The 15363-nt window shown below is 42.8% G+C and overlaps 1 protein-coding gene across 2 annotated transcripts in view; it reads right to left on the bottom strand.

Annotated features, from left to right (window-relative positions):
- Positions 1-15363, bottom strand: part of FMOD (fibromodulin) — an 82973-nt gene that overhangs the window by 12745 nt on the left and 54865 nt on the right. The window contains exon 1 of one of the 2 annotated variants that reach the window (XM_083744890.1): positions 2283-2942. The exons of the other annotated variant lie outside the window; for it this stretch is intronic. The gene's annotated coding sequence lies outside the window, so the exon portion shown is untranslated. Of the gene's footprint in view, positions 1-2282; positions 2943-15363 lie in introns of those variants that run through there. 2 annotated transcript variants of the gene reach the window in all.

The raw sequence follows: 15363 nt of genomic DNA, 5'->3' as shown, positions 1-15363 counted from the left end.
ATTTTGATGTACAATCCTGTGGCCTGCTACTGACGTGTGCTTGTAGCTTCTTGCTTTAAAATCCTGGCACAGGAGACAAAGAAGCTATAGTCTACTGGCTTCTATGATCCATTCCTCAGCCGGTGTGCTGGCTCCCTCGCATAGCACTCCCACTGCATGAAACAAGGATGGAAGCCCAGGTGGCAGAGCTATAAGGGCGTCTTCAAATGAAAAGCCCAAGGGAGCTTTTCGTTCCTAATGACACAAGCCCCACTGTATAAGTCCACAGAATTCTTTATATATTGAAATTTGGTTTTCTTTAAAATATAGCTACAAATAAATTATTATCCATGTCCTATTAGTGCTATATAACCAGAATCAGCCTCTGTACAGTTATATATGCTATAACGTATTTTAGGCTTCCAACGGATAGATCTTTTGAATAATTTGCTCAAGTATTAAAAAAATATACAAAAGGTTTCCCAATTCTCTACACTACATCATCACCATCATCATTATTAAGGTTATTATTATTAGACAGTAAGCTTTGCCATAACAGCATAACAGCATACTAATAATACTTTGATTCCCATTCAACAGCTGTAGGAAATTGTAAGCTTCAACCAGTTTAAGTTCTTACACTCTATGCATGAGCAGTACATTAGGGAGCACTAAGCCTCTAAAGAAGTTCAAAAGAATCACAGTAAAGCAGTGAAGGGTACAAGGTTCTTCATGTGTGCAAAGCATTCAGACCCTGAGAGTTCTCCATTGGGACATAACCCTGTTTTCCTCCTCCTCCTATGTGCTGGCATCACGCCAGGTTATTATGGGGAATGGGATGTCTCTGCATGTCCTCCTCATCCCTTCCCCTACAGCTCTCCCCTTTCTGCTTAATCAAGGAATGTAAGTTCCTATTATGCCCTGTGAGGATTCCCACCCCCAATAAAGAGAAGGGCCTGATTTGATATTTAAAAGAAAAAATGGAAGAATACAAATAAAATGTTTACAATGAAAAGGGAGAAAATTACACACACACACACACACACACACACACACACAGAGAGAGAGAGAGAGAGAGAGAGAGAGAGAGAGCCATAAAATGGCAGTGAAAAGGGCCACTTGCCAATCAATGCCTACAATATTTATGCAGCCACTTTCCACACTCCACTCACATAGATGAACTTGCTAGGAGGGAGGGGTGGGCATTTTCCAAGCAACAAAAAAAAAATATTACTCGTTGAGTTCTGAGCGGGCGAAAAATATCCCTACAAAAGAAGTACTACTTGGAAGAATCCCAGTCAGTTTCTGAATAACGGCTATCTATTTGCTATATGCACACTCTCATGCAAACACTGAAGGAAAGACCTTCCTTTTATTTGCATGTACGTGAGCACCTGCAACTGTATTTGGAAAATTACAAAGAGCGTTTAGATTCTGTACACTGGAGAAGCTTGGCATGCAGGCAGCTCTTCAGAAAGCACCACTCATACCACCCAATGTCACTTTGCCTGAAAAAATAAAACATTCCTCGCCTTGCTTGGAAAATGGACACATTCCACATCTCTCTCCATCAAAAAATCAACTGTCTACCACTCCACTATTGAATGCCCATCTTTATAAGCAGCTCTGGAAAGGTCTCTGTTCCTCCAGGGTGCTCCTAGAGGTTAGCTCTTGCCTGGTGGTTCTGCTTAAGAGCCACATTTCTGGGAAATTCATTTCCATCGGCTGCACACTTTCTAGGTGTCCTTCCACAACCACACTGGCTAAGGAAGACTCATAATAGTCATTAAACTAAAGCAACACATTTAATTTTTTTCAATCATCTGAACTGAGATTCTGATCCCTTAGGTAGAACATTGCAGAGCTGATGTCTCAGTGATAATCTTCACATACTAGTCATAATTCAGAGTTAACAATTCTTATTTCCTCCCCCTGGTTTCATTTTCACCAATATGCACTACACTTTGATGCAAATGATGCAGCCAGGTACAGAGTGTCCCGGGCATAAACTGGAGGGAGGCAAAGGGATCTGGCAAGATGGTGTGTGTGTGTGTGTGTGTGTGTCTCATCTTGCCTCCCACTGCCAAGAATTTCACAAATTATGGAGGAAGAGAAGTCATGATTAATGAGGTCAAAATGTTCCCTTCCCCAATAATCAAAACAGGTCTGTACCCTTGCTACTCATCCTATTGCATGTGCTGACCTCCTAAGTTAGCACGATGCTGCAATTGCATTTGGCCCATTTGTACCAGGGATTGCTCAAACATCCTCTCACAAAATATGCAATTCAGAAATCAACTCACCTAGATTCAGAGACACCTTTTCCCACAGCTTCAGAGTTTGCCTGTGTGATCCTCTTGTGTATTATGGAGCATGTAGGTGCAAGTTTCAACTTGCCAAGGTTGGTACCCACCCAGATTCCTGATCAAATATTGTGCTGGAAGACCATGGGCTCTGCTGTGATGTTTTTTGGAGTGACCTCCAAGCAGCAGGCAGTTTGCAAAGCAGAGTGAAAAGACCTTAAAGCTGCTTGGCGTTATAAATAACTACATCTCTCTCTCTCTCTCTCTCTCTCTCTCTCTCTCTCTCTCTCTCCTTTTTCCTCGCACAGGGTTTGGCACTTCTAGTCTCTCTTTCTGTTTAACAAGTTAGTGGAACCCTGGTTGTTGTTTTTAACAGACTCTTGCTATTGCTGCCTGTATTTCCCATCAAGAAGATGCAAAGAAGTTGGAATGAAAAAAATAATCTCGATTTGGGGATGGAGCCGAAAATGTGAAAATAAATTGTGCTGTTTAGAAATGAAGTCTCTTTTCATCCATGCAAATAGAGGCTAAAGCATTGAAACCTGTAGTTCTGCAAATGGCAATGTATTTGGGGGAAAATATGCAGCAGAATCTGGCGTTTCAGTATTAACATTTCTCAAGAAAATGCCTACAGCTACAGGTTGCAATGTCCCAAGACCCATCAGTTTCACGTGATCTCCCCATGACATACACAACACTATTCCTGACCTTAGATTCTCCCAACTCTTTGCCACACTGGCTATCGCTACTCCAGACCGGTCTCTATTCAAATGTTCTGTAGCAAATTCTTTAGTTAACCCAGAAAATAATAGCTCTTTGTGGTAGCAGAAAAAGTGGTCTTTGCTTTCAGACAGCATATTGAATCAACCAGAGCAGTAAGCCACCCAACAGACAAATAACATCTAAGAACCAAGCCCTGAATATAACACAATGCCAGATCTGCCTTTCATCCTAGTTGGCAGCAGTGTTACTGGGCCTAATAATGCTAGTCATGCTGTCAAAGAATCACATGAGCATCCTTCAGAGTGCTCTATGTTGCCACCTGCCCACAATGCACCATGGAGGCCAGATGCAAAAGAAATCAGGGTTGCAGCACTTTTAAGAGCTGTGCAAAAGAAGGAATTTCAGAAAGTGTAGCTTGCATGGCAAGTGTGCCGCTCTCGTCTGTAATTCCCATCTAAATTCAGATCTTATAGCTCTAACACCAGGTCAATTTGTTTTTGTTTGTTACTGCTTTTTATAACATCAAAAGCTTGCTTCTATTTTGTAATGTTGTGATCCACGCAAAGAACGGTTTTGCATTAACTTGGTTTATTCATCACAACACCTCAATCAGTGCATGAGCGTAACCAACTACCTTTCTACTTTAATGTAATCTGATAACACCAATATAAATGTAAATATTATATATTTCCCCATGAAATATGTTTCTGAAGGAGGAGGGCCAATTCACGTATGTGTAAAATATTTTCCACGTCCAAATTCTCTGCTAATTTACAGTAGATACATATAAGGAACATAAAGGAAAATCAGCTTCTCCTTTTTATTCATCAGAGTTGGCCCAGATAGGATGGAGCTGGTGCATTTTTGTGGTCTGCATACTGGAACCCCAAGGCCCAAGGCACCTTATATAAGCTTCAGTAATTAACTGGGACATAAGTGTATTTTAACCTGTAACTCAAGCTCTGCTTGATTAATTGTACTGATTAACAGTGTTTTGCTCTCTACCTTTCCTCAAGTGGTAAGGAAGTTTGAGTAGCAGCCTTTTAGATGGCTGTTCCCTTCCGAGAAGAGCCATAGGGCTTATCCACACTTAAATTTTTCCCTCCTTTTTCCAGGCACAGGTTTGTACTTTGAAGCTCCATGTCTAAGCTCACTTTTGTTGTTGCTCCAGAGCTTTCTCCTCCCCCCACTATTTAAAGCTGAAGTGCAACAAACAGCAATTCAGGTTTTCTGTGGCTTGTTGTTTGTTCCAATTCAGATTTAAAGAGTGGGTTTTCATTGAGAAAGCTCTGGAGCAAATAATAATAATAATAATAATAATAATAATAATAATAATAATAATAATAATAATAATAATAATATGTGAATAAGCCCTTAAGCTGTGTACACATTATGGCTTACTCCAGCATACTCTCACTGCTGGTATTTGAAGCTGAGTAGATATGACATTAGCCACAATCCATGATTGTTCTGTGGCTTCTTGAGAACTACTCCTGTTTGATGGGCTTTCCCTCAAATCAGGTTCAATCCAATTTGAAAATGGAAGCCAGTTAAGCAGAGATGTGTATACCTCAGGCAACCATTGCATACATACAGACAACCACTTCAGTGAATTGGAGTTTAGTGCAGGGGAAACAAATCGTGTAATGAGTATCAAATGAAGACATCTACCTCTTTGTGGGTCTGTACAAGTAACTTAAGAATGTGACTTGAAATGTTAATGTGTTTCAAGCTGCTGATGTGTACATAGCCTTAATGGCATTTCTGTTTATCTACAAACATCTCAGCTGAGCACGGTGAGGGAATTGCAAGGAGCTGATGCTTAGACCGGGCTAATCTTTAAAGCAGCACCAGTTCCCCAAAAGCGATAGTATGCCTTTGCAGCTGCAAAAATGAAGTCTTGTCTCTTTTACTAGCCACATTTCAAATGGTAAAGCAGTTTCGCTCTGGCCATCTGCAAAAACTGGCCACCCAAGTCCACTCAGCAAGCATCTTTTACTAGCAACCTATACAAAGGCTGGAAGAAATTGGCATCTTTCTTGCTGACACACAACCTGATAGCATTATTATCATAGATTAAAGCCTGCAGCCTTGTTATAAACATTCCAATACACTAATGTCTAAGGTAAATGCTTAACAAACTCAACTGCTATATTAATCAGCACAGTAAGGTAAAACAAAAACAACCCATTCCTTAGTGCTAAATGTCCTCATCTGTGATTATGTTTTCTAAAGCCAGGATTTTCAAAGTGTGAGACTTGCCTCCCACTGGACATTCAGTCTGCCTCCAATTACACACACCTCTCTTTAGCTGTACCTTTGGACCGATCAAAGAGGTGGATGGCTGACTGACTTGCCTCTCTGGTCAGCTCAATCCTTGGTGCTGTGTTTTCTTCCTTCAGTAGATGTTGGCAGGGTTGGAAGGATTTTAAAGTGCTTTATTCTCTTCTGGAGATCTCCCCTTGAGGAATTTAAGTGGACACACTATCTCTCTTTCAGAATGGGTGTCTTCTTTGATCTCTTTGCACCCTGTGGAGGTGGGACTGACCAATGTCAGCTGAACTATATTTATACTGTCTCTGCTGAGGAAGCTCAAACAACCCATTCCTTTATTTTTAAGTAATTCTCTCTCTGTGGGTTACTTCTTTTAATTCATCATCAGTGCCCCAGTAATTGTTTTTGTCCTCCTGCAAATATTTCTATTACTTATGAAGTTAAATTAAATTAAATTTATATCCTACCTTTCCTCTATTAGGGCATACATGGTCCTCCTCATCACAACAAGAAGTAAGGTTAGTATGTGCTCTGTGAATTCTCATTGAATATCAAAAAGTGAACTAACTTCATCTGCCACTGTATCTGAAGACATGTGCATGTATATGGGTATGTAATCTTTCTGCCATTAACACCATGTAGAGTAATTATAGTAATTTAGCACAGGTACACCCCAAAATCTAGGAACCCCAATATTGTGGAATGTTTGGAAGGCGATTCTTCTCCACTTGCCAAATGCAAAAGACTTGATTCTTGTTCTGGAGTACAGCAGTGTGAAGAAAAAGAGAAAACAATGTCTGGATAATAATTTCTAAGTTTGCTTGTTCATTCATTCATTCGTTCGTTCGTTCGTTCATTCCCTGCCCTTTTCCCTGACTGGGACTCAAGGCAGCCAACATATAAAATAAGAACAGCTAAAAACCTAGGGAGGAATAATTAAAAATGATTAACATTAATAGAAAAAGCAGATCAGATACCATAGTTTCCTGTACGTAAAAGGAACTGTTGCTCAGCACATGGAGGTAATGCAAGAAAGGCCCCCAACTCTTTAAAATGTGGAGTTGAAAATTATTAGCCACATAAATGGATAATATAAACCAGCATGAACCTAATTCCCAGGGCCTTTAACACCCTCCCCCCCCCCCGAAATAAAATCTTCTCTTTGGATGGGTGGAAGAACTGCTTACCCATGGTGCACTGGCAGGGGGTCTGTATTGTCTTTGATGTTCAGCTGCCAAGGTGGCACTCAGCCACTAGCACTCAGCAACTCAGCAAGTGTGAGATCAGTTGCCAGGCCACACCAGACCAGTCCCAAATCCTACTCCCAGATAAACCAGCAAAGAATTCTGCAAAATTCTTCGCTTCTTCCCATAAGTGATATTAGCAACATGCTAATATTCAGCTCCTCCTGTAGATGGAAGTCTCAGTTTAGTGAAGTTTTAGCTCTTTTATTCCACCAGTTGTATTGGGGAGGGGTGTGCAGCAATCAGTTCAGCCAACTGCCCAACCCACCTAACGACCATTCTTTCCCCCTAACACTTCCTAACACAGACCTGGGGGCTCCAAATATTCAGGTCATTTTGATGCCCTTCACCTTCCATTCTTGCTCTATGGTTGCTGGTCCTGCTTTGAGGATCCCAAAACAGCAGGGGACCATTCCCAAATAAACTCAAAAAATAACTGAATAGATAAAAAGATGGGACAGTGCAGATGAGGCAATGATGAAGCAGCTGGAAGAAGACAGGAAAAAGACCGGTTGCTTCTTTTTGCCAGTCACTAGGTGACAAAGCTAATCAGGTTGCAGATACGTATACCTTCTTAATACTAACTGACTGACTGATAGATTACATACTCACCCAGGGGTGGCCCAAGACGCTTTGGCGCCTAAGGCAAAACGTCCCACTGCAGCCCCTGTGATATGGAGGGGCACATGACGCTCTGCAAGGGCTTCCCCTCAAGGAAAGGCCCTTGCAAAGCCTCACCAACAGGGGGAGGCAAACTCTGCAAGGATATCTGGAATGCCTCCCTCTCCCTGAGGTGGTTAGGACACTTGTGGGGGCAGCACCTCTTGCAGTTCCACCACCTGGGGCACCTGCTTCAACCCACCTCATGTGTTACCCAAACCAACTTGGGATGGCTTCCACAACTGACTACTTGTATCCATGGTGAATCCAATGAAATGAGCCTTTTGCCATGAGCAGGAATCGGACAAAGGCTGAAGAAGGTCATTGTTTTGAGCTCACAACCCTTAGATGCTTCTTCATTGTTTTTGCCTTTATTGTTGTTATTGGTATTATTTTGGGAGCCTTGGAATGTCATTGTTTGAGAACTTCTGCTTGAGAGAAATCTGGTGTTATTGTTTATCTGCACCACAGGCTCCATCCGTCCAGGCCTCTCCCAAATTCCGTTCCATTTCCCTCCAGCTTGCCCAGGATAAGCAGTGGAGTTCACAGTCCAAGGCTATTGCCTTCCGCACGCATAGTAATATATGCAATATTTTTAAAGCTCCAAGACAAAACTGTTGGCACTCTAAAAAACAAAATCTTTGATCCCAAAAATAGAAAGGTCTAAATACCAATGAATCCCAGTCATATCTGTGCTCTTTGCTCTAAGGCTTTCTTCAAAGAGTCTGACCACCCAAATCCCTTTGAAATGCTCTGAGAATTAAGAAGTCTTAATCTACACAGCTCTAATACTGTTTTCCCAGAGTCTTCAAAATCCATGAAACTTTAGAACAGGCATGTTGGTGGCTTCCTCCTATCACTTCACTTAGTGGCTTCCAGGCTGTTTTGGGGTTTCTTTGGAAGCATACTAGGGGTTCCCCAAAGAGAAGTTCAATAATGGCGATTTAAGCTCCTACTAAAGGCAGCTTGTCAGACACTACCACTCTTCCTCTGCAATTTGCAACTGCAGGAGAGTTTGGGTGCAGTGGAGGCTAATGGAGCACTGCTCCACCAACCTCAGTCTACCCTCAGCCAGACCCTACCTGCCTGCCTGAAGTCCAGTGGGTGGCACTTCCTCTCACCCCCTTCCATTTAGTGTCAGAGTTTCCCCTGTTAAATTCAGCAGGGGGGACAATATGGACAAAACCAGAATGAGTTGATTTTGCCCATCATTGCCTCTGCCTCCACTTATTGTGCCCTACCAGTTCCAATGGACACCAGCCTCCTCTGGGTGTGTTTTGGGTCATACTCTCAGCTCATGCAGGGCACCGGGTGCAAGACATAATGTTGTGTATAAATTGATTGTGCACCCTAGAATGACTGCTCACGTGTTCTGCAGTATATCAGGCTTGCAGGGCCTTCGGGAGCTACAGGAGTGTCTTGGCAGATGTGTCAATGCAGAATGTGCTCTGGGTGGGTTAGAACGTGCTCTGGGTGGGTTAGATTATATTTATTTTTGGTTAAGCCATTGCTCTACATACAGCGGTTCTCAACTTGTGAGTCCCCAGATGTTGTTGGACTACAACTCCCATCATCCCTGAGCTCTGGCCTGGGGACCCACAGGTTGAGAAAGGCTGCTCTACAATGTCCACCACATTTGATATAAATTTATGGGGTGTATGACGTGGGCGTTCATTGAAAGAGATGGAGTTGCGTTCGGGTTATTATAATATTATAACCCATTGGTGTTGGAGAGTAACTAGCCAAAACAAGTCAAGGGATTTCTAAATATGCTGCAAATAAATAGCAAGAAGTTATTTGCTTAACCTTCTTGAAGCATGAGCTGAGTTGGGCACTGCCGTGCAGGAAATGAGCTGGAACGAATGTGCATCTCTATTGCCCTGTAACATTACTGTGGTTAGTTGCAAGTAGCCAGTTGTGCTGTATGTGACCTGTCAACTCTGCAGGCCATCAGAGATGGACATATTTCTGAACTGAGAGGCTTAAGAGGTGCTGAAACATTGTACCTAATTAGTAGAAGTTACTAGAACTAGATGGAACTGGATGAACCACATCTTACAGCCCCCCCCCCATTAAGCTTTTCGCTCAACAATAAGTAATGGTAGACATGGTTGGGGCAGACCTGCTGCCATCATATACAATTTGGACCCCAGACAATTATGTTCAAAGCAAGGAAAATAAATTAGATCAATGGGGGCAATCATAATGAGATATTTTATTCAGTCACCTTAGCGGTAAAATCCATATAGAACTGGGCTGCTGAAGAGTCCATCAGGCAGAAACCAAATAAAGCTTCCTCCAGAAACCTGTATTACTCAAAGGTGCTGTCCAGCAATTTTAACCCAATCTGAATCTTTTACATTGCATCCTGGTTAATTTAGTTTGTTTGAAGCTTGCCTTCAGTGCTAGAAAATGGACAGTTTTAGCTCTGTATGCATTAAACAGTTGCTTTGAATTGCTCCCATGGTGGCTGCTTAGTTTGTCGCCATGTATAGAGTTTTGGAACCTTCAATTCAGAACCTTTTACAGTATTCTTCATCATTTAAGGAATCTGTCACAGGGACATTTTAAATCACCCCCAAATGTGGCAACTATTTCCAAGTGTACCAGCTCCACTTTTAGATGTGAACAGACAGATTATTCCTATACAAAAGTAGGAAAGCTTAACAATAACCATCCTCTAGCTGAATCTTCCTCTTTGACTTCTAGCCTGCCTCTTGATCTCCTGGTTTCTGACTTGCAAGCTCAGCCACTAAGTCCCTGCCTTAGTTTTCTTATTTACTGGCATTGTAGCCAACTAAGTTACAGGAAATTGAGTCTGAAGCACGTAAATGTCAGCTTTGAGAAATGAAGACACACTGGGCTTTTAACCTAACCCAATGGGAAGACATTCAGCCAAGCCTTGATCAAAGGTTTACTCATGATCAACACTGCTACTATTCCATTTCAGCATTTTTGGAGAGGTGTTTCAAATAGGAAAGATATACAGATGCCAAGTTGCAACCTGGACATTTGTTTTTTACCTTCACATCCTCCAACAAAGGGACGGATGAAGCAGCCATGATTTTTCTTGTATGTTTCTCTCTCATTCCCTACTCATCCACCACTCTCCCAACTGAGTGGCATGCCTGAAGTCCATCTTAGTGCAGGAAAAGGAGGGAGGCAGACAAAAGGTTCAGGGTAAAAAAAAGAAAAGAAAAGAAAAGAAAAGAAAAGAAAAGAAAGAAAGAAAGAAAGAAAGAAAGAAAGAAAGACAGGTGGGAGAAGATAGGGCTTCTCTGTCTTTTACTTCAAATGAGGATTTACAGAATGTATTTCTGAGTTAGAAACCAGCAGCCTTGAAAAGATAAATGTCCCTTAGCCCTGCTGGCTAAACCTACCCCACCTATTGCTTGGAAACATTAGAGCTTGAGCCTATAAATACGTTTCAATGAGAACTTTGCAAGCCCAGGGCTGGCAAGCCCTTGTTCTTACAGGCAGCGCAAACAGTTGCACTGGTTCTCAGAGGACACATAAACTTGCTAGAGCAGAGATGGGAAACCTGTGGCCATCTGTATGTTGTTGGACTCCAAATTCCACCAGTCCCAGCCAGCATGGCCAATGGTTGGGGGTGATGAGAACTACAGCCTAACAACATCTAGAAGGCCAAAGATTTTCCCATCCCAATGCTAGAGGAAGTGCGAGTTCAAATCCCAAACTTGGTATTGTGCCAAAGAAACATTAACACCATTCTTTCTCTTTCTAGAAGTGTGCTTCCGAGTTATAGGTTCGAGCTGTGGCAAAGACTGGGTACCTCCTTTTGGGGAAAGGGGGAAATGCAAGCATCTAAGTGCCACAATGAAATTTTTTGCATAGAGATACCAAATAGCCAAACATTTATTGAGACTATGCTAGGAAATGAATGTCAGGCTATGTGCATACATACATGTACATCTTTGCATACAATTTTTGCAGGTTGCTCAGAAGGACCTTTTTACTTTGGAAAATGAGGAACGTCTCATCATTTCTGCAACAAGATTCCTGTACGATATATAAACAATATATATATGAACATGCCTAGACAGCCATATTGGATGCAACCAAGAAGCGACCAGAATCAACAGCATCAGATCTGGAGGATTTCAGGAGGAAGAAGAAAAGCAATACTAATTAGCTTCAGACTCTGCAGACAGTTCCATGCAGGACTGTGGATAACAGGCCTCATGTTTCCTGGCTGGCTTGTCTAAATGTTTTCATCCGTGCAGACTCCTTCCTGCCAGTTCTGCTTCTCTCCGTCGTCTTTGAAATACAGAAACTCTCCTCATATTGACACTGGCAGAAAGTGTCCTTTTCCAAATACATTTGAATCACTCGAGCTCACTGAATAAATGGTGAAAGTCAGTTTCTGCAGAGGTCTACTCTGCAGACCATCATGAGGCTGCTTAAATGAATCTGTAGATATCATCATCACCATCACCATCATCATCATTCCTCCTCCCAAAGCAGACAACAAAGTACCAAAAACAATACATTCAAAATAAAATTTAATAAATAAAATATGTGGTATTTTAAATATGCAGGGTGTATAAACAGTAAACTTTGTATCTTAATATAAGGCTGCAATCTTGTGCATTTCCTTGGGAATAAGTCCCATTGAATTCAGTGGGACTGACTTCTGATGTGCATAGGATTGGGTTGCATGCCTGATATATTTAAGTCAAGCACTACTGAAATGCAAATGTTACACAATTCTGACGTGCTGCTGGACAGGATAAAGTAGTAAGTAGTAAGACAGGATAGAGGGCTGAGGATCAATGACTGACAGAGCAGGGCAGGAATAAGATATGAAAGACCCCAAGACTGAACTCAAGGCCACCATCAGGGTAGGCTTCATTGGGGACCTTCTGGGTCCTCTCTGGTCCTGTTACTCAGCCCTGGCTGTCACTGCCTCTGTTGCCATCTCTGAGCATTGCCAGGAGTGAAGAAGGTCAGGGTCCAGTTGCTCTCCCTTTGTGTGACTGCATGGATTGGGTTGAGAAGGAAAAGGGCAAACAAATGGTCCTTGGAAAGCAGGAGGGAGAGCCACAAGAAGGGGCCACCTTGCCCAAGCCCCCACCCCACAAAAACCTCTAGAAGCGGCACAGGTTGAATTAATGTGGTTGAACTTGAGATGACAGAGACAGACATAGCACTGGGAGAAAGTATCCAATGGGAGACTCTCATATTGAGAAATGGAGATGCTGCATTTGTCTGTATAGCTGCGGTTTTGGTTAAACTGATGTAGCATAGGCTTAAGATGGGAGAACAGATGGTATAGCATTGTGGTTAAGAAGGGCTATAAACTAAATCCCTGCTTCAAATCTCAGCTCAACCATAAAGGTAAAGGTAAAGGGACCCCTGACCATTAGGTCCAGTCATGGCCGACTTGGGTTGCGCGCTCATCTCGCTTTATTGGCCAAGGGAGCCGGTATACAGCTTCCAGGTCATGTGGCCAGCATGACTAAGCCGCTTCTGGCGAACCAGAGCAGCGCACGAAACACCCTTTACCTTTCCACCAGAGCAGTACCTATTTATCTACTTGCACTTTAACATGCTTTCGAACTGCTAGGTTGGCAGGAGCAGGGACCGAGCAATGGGAGCTCACCCCTTCGCGGGGATTCAAACCGCTGACCTTCTGATCAGCAAGTCCTAGGCTCTGTGCTTTAACCCACAGCGCCACCCATGTCCCTTCCAGCTCAACCATACAGAGCCTCAATCCAGCCACTAGCCCCAGCTCCGCACTGCCCAATATGTAACATGGGAACTTTACAGAAACTCCACAAGCAATATTTTACAGCAACCCCAACCTCAAGGAGTTGCTATAAAGTTAACCGAGATGAAATATGTAAAACCTTTTAAGACAATCTGCAAAGGAGACACTGTCCTGGTTTAGGTAAACTGTCTGCACACAGTGGCTAATTGACCAATTTACTGGGAAATTCAAAGGTCAGGACTGTAGTTGGACAGTTTCTTTTGGATTCTTTTCATTCATGACCTCAATTTCCCCAGTAACTTGTTTTTGTTTTTTTTACCAATTCAAGCCACATTCTTGAGACAAGATTTCAGTTTTTTAAAAAACAATTCAACAAATTCCACGAGACAACGTGGCTACAGTTCAGACGTCATTTCCATCATAACACTGGGAATTCTGAATTCAAACAGGGTATCCACCCCCGTTCAATAAATGCCTCCTGTGTATTAATAGGAAGCCATAGCACAGGTAAGGGGTTGGTAAGGGATGGTCTTCTCAGTAGGCAAGGCAAGCCCATGATCTCAGGTAGAGGACTGGGAGAGGTGCCCCCTAGCCCATCCAACAATGCCTCCACCTGCCTGCCTACCAGCCTGCTAGCTGCCACTTGCCTGTTGTCCAGTGGGCCTCTGTGAGCATCACCACCACTTTGCCACTGTTCCAAAATGGTGGCAATACTCCTAAAGTGTTCCCTAGGTCTTTGTTGATGCCTAGGCTCTGAAGAAAGGTCCTTCTTCAGAGTGAGTCATCGTGGGCAAGGTTTAGTACTGTGGAGCCTTAAACAGGATTATCTGCTGTTGCGGCAAATATTGTTTTAGGCTTCCTTGAAGAAAACTTTAAACAGTATTTGCTGCCCTTGGGGCTACCTCACCCACAATGACTCAGTCTAAGGAAGGGCCTCAGAGAGATACTGTGGGATGCAATGGCTCCAGATGCTTTAGGGATGCTTGCACTGCTGCTAATGTGCTACTAATGGGCTTGTCCACACTTCTGCTTCTCCCTTGAAAGTATGCGTCTGGAAAGGTTTTCTGCTTGTCCAGTGGCATAGTGTAATTGCTGGTGCCCGGGGCAAAGCAAGTGTCTCTCCGTGGCTCTGGAATCTGGCAGGAACTCAGTCACATGGCCTCGATGAGGGAGTCTGTCATGTGGGCACCTCTCAGAATTTTGCACCCAGGGTCACCACCCCTCTGCCCTCCCCCATGCAATGCCACTGGGTTTGTATGCAAACTTATTTGTATTTTAAGTTATGTATTGAACTTTAATTGTTATAGCCTGCCCTGGGACCTTGGGGTGAAGGGTGGAATAAGAATAAGAATAAGAATAAGAATAAGAATAAGAATAAGAAGAAGAAGAAGAAGAAGAAGAAGAAGAAGAAGAAGTCATGTTAGCATGGAGTGGTTACACCCTGTTCCTGAGTTATCCCTGCAGAAATTCTAGTATTATTGAGGGGGGAAACCATGGAAACCTCTAAACCAAAGGTGGCTAAACTGTGGACCTTCATATGTTGCTGTGCTCCAACTCACATCAGCTCCAGCCGGCACAGCCAATGGTAAGCAATGGGTGGGAGTTGGAGTCCACCAAGGTCTGGAGGTCCACAGATTTCCCACCCCTGCTTCAAGCACTTGTGATGTGGCAAACAATCAGAGCAGCAAGGGAAACCTAAGCCAAAGCTGACAAGTTATAAAGCTGGCAGCTGAGAACCTGCAGGCACCACAAAGCATTTCTCAATGAGCTGAAAAGTTTATTTGGGGAAGGAAATGACAACCGGCCACCATTCTCCAAGTGGTGAGAAACTAGTTTGCTCATGGATGCTCTGAGCTGTCCCATCTTAATTATAGGTCAACTCATGGACTATGGAGCCAACAGTAATTAACACTGTCTACTTTCAGATTGATTAGATGTTGGGGAAACAAGGATCACAGTTCACTAATGACAGGTCTTGGATCTCATCAAGGGGTAAGGTTGACATGAGCCATTGAGAATGTGTATTCTCCAGAGACTTTAAAAATGGGTAACAAAAGGTTCTTCTTCCATGCTTCTTCTACACCCTTCTTGCGACATCACAGCATTTAGATTGCATGTGATGGATGATTGTGTGTAGGCATATCCAATACAAAGGCTTCAATCATTCACACTGTATCTTAACATAACAAAGGTTATGAAAGTGGAAGTATGATTCCTAGAATTGTACAATCTCAGTTACCCCCTTCCTCTTCACTTCCCCTCACTTCTTTAGATGTAAACATGCTGTTGCTTTTAAGAACAGATTTCCTCATTGTATGCTCCTAGCTGTAGGTCTGTTGTTTCGCACAGAACGTATGGGCATCCAAATTACAATTGGCTTCTCAATCCTTAAAATATATTGGATCCAGAAAGAAAATAGGCTCCATTTTCAGACTCAACTGCATTGCAG

This window comes from Podarcis gaigeae (assembly GCF_964106915.1).
Source record: "Podarcis gaigeae genome assembly, chromosome: 6".
NCBI classification, from domain to species: domain Eukaryota; kingdom Metazoa; phylum Chordata; class Lepidosauria; order Squamata; family Lacertidae; genus Podarcis; species Podarcis gaigeae.
Note: the sequence above shows the minus strand (reverse complement) of the source record. Positions and strands in the feature narration are given on the sequence as shown.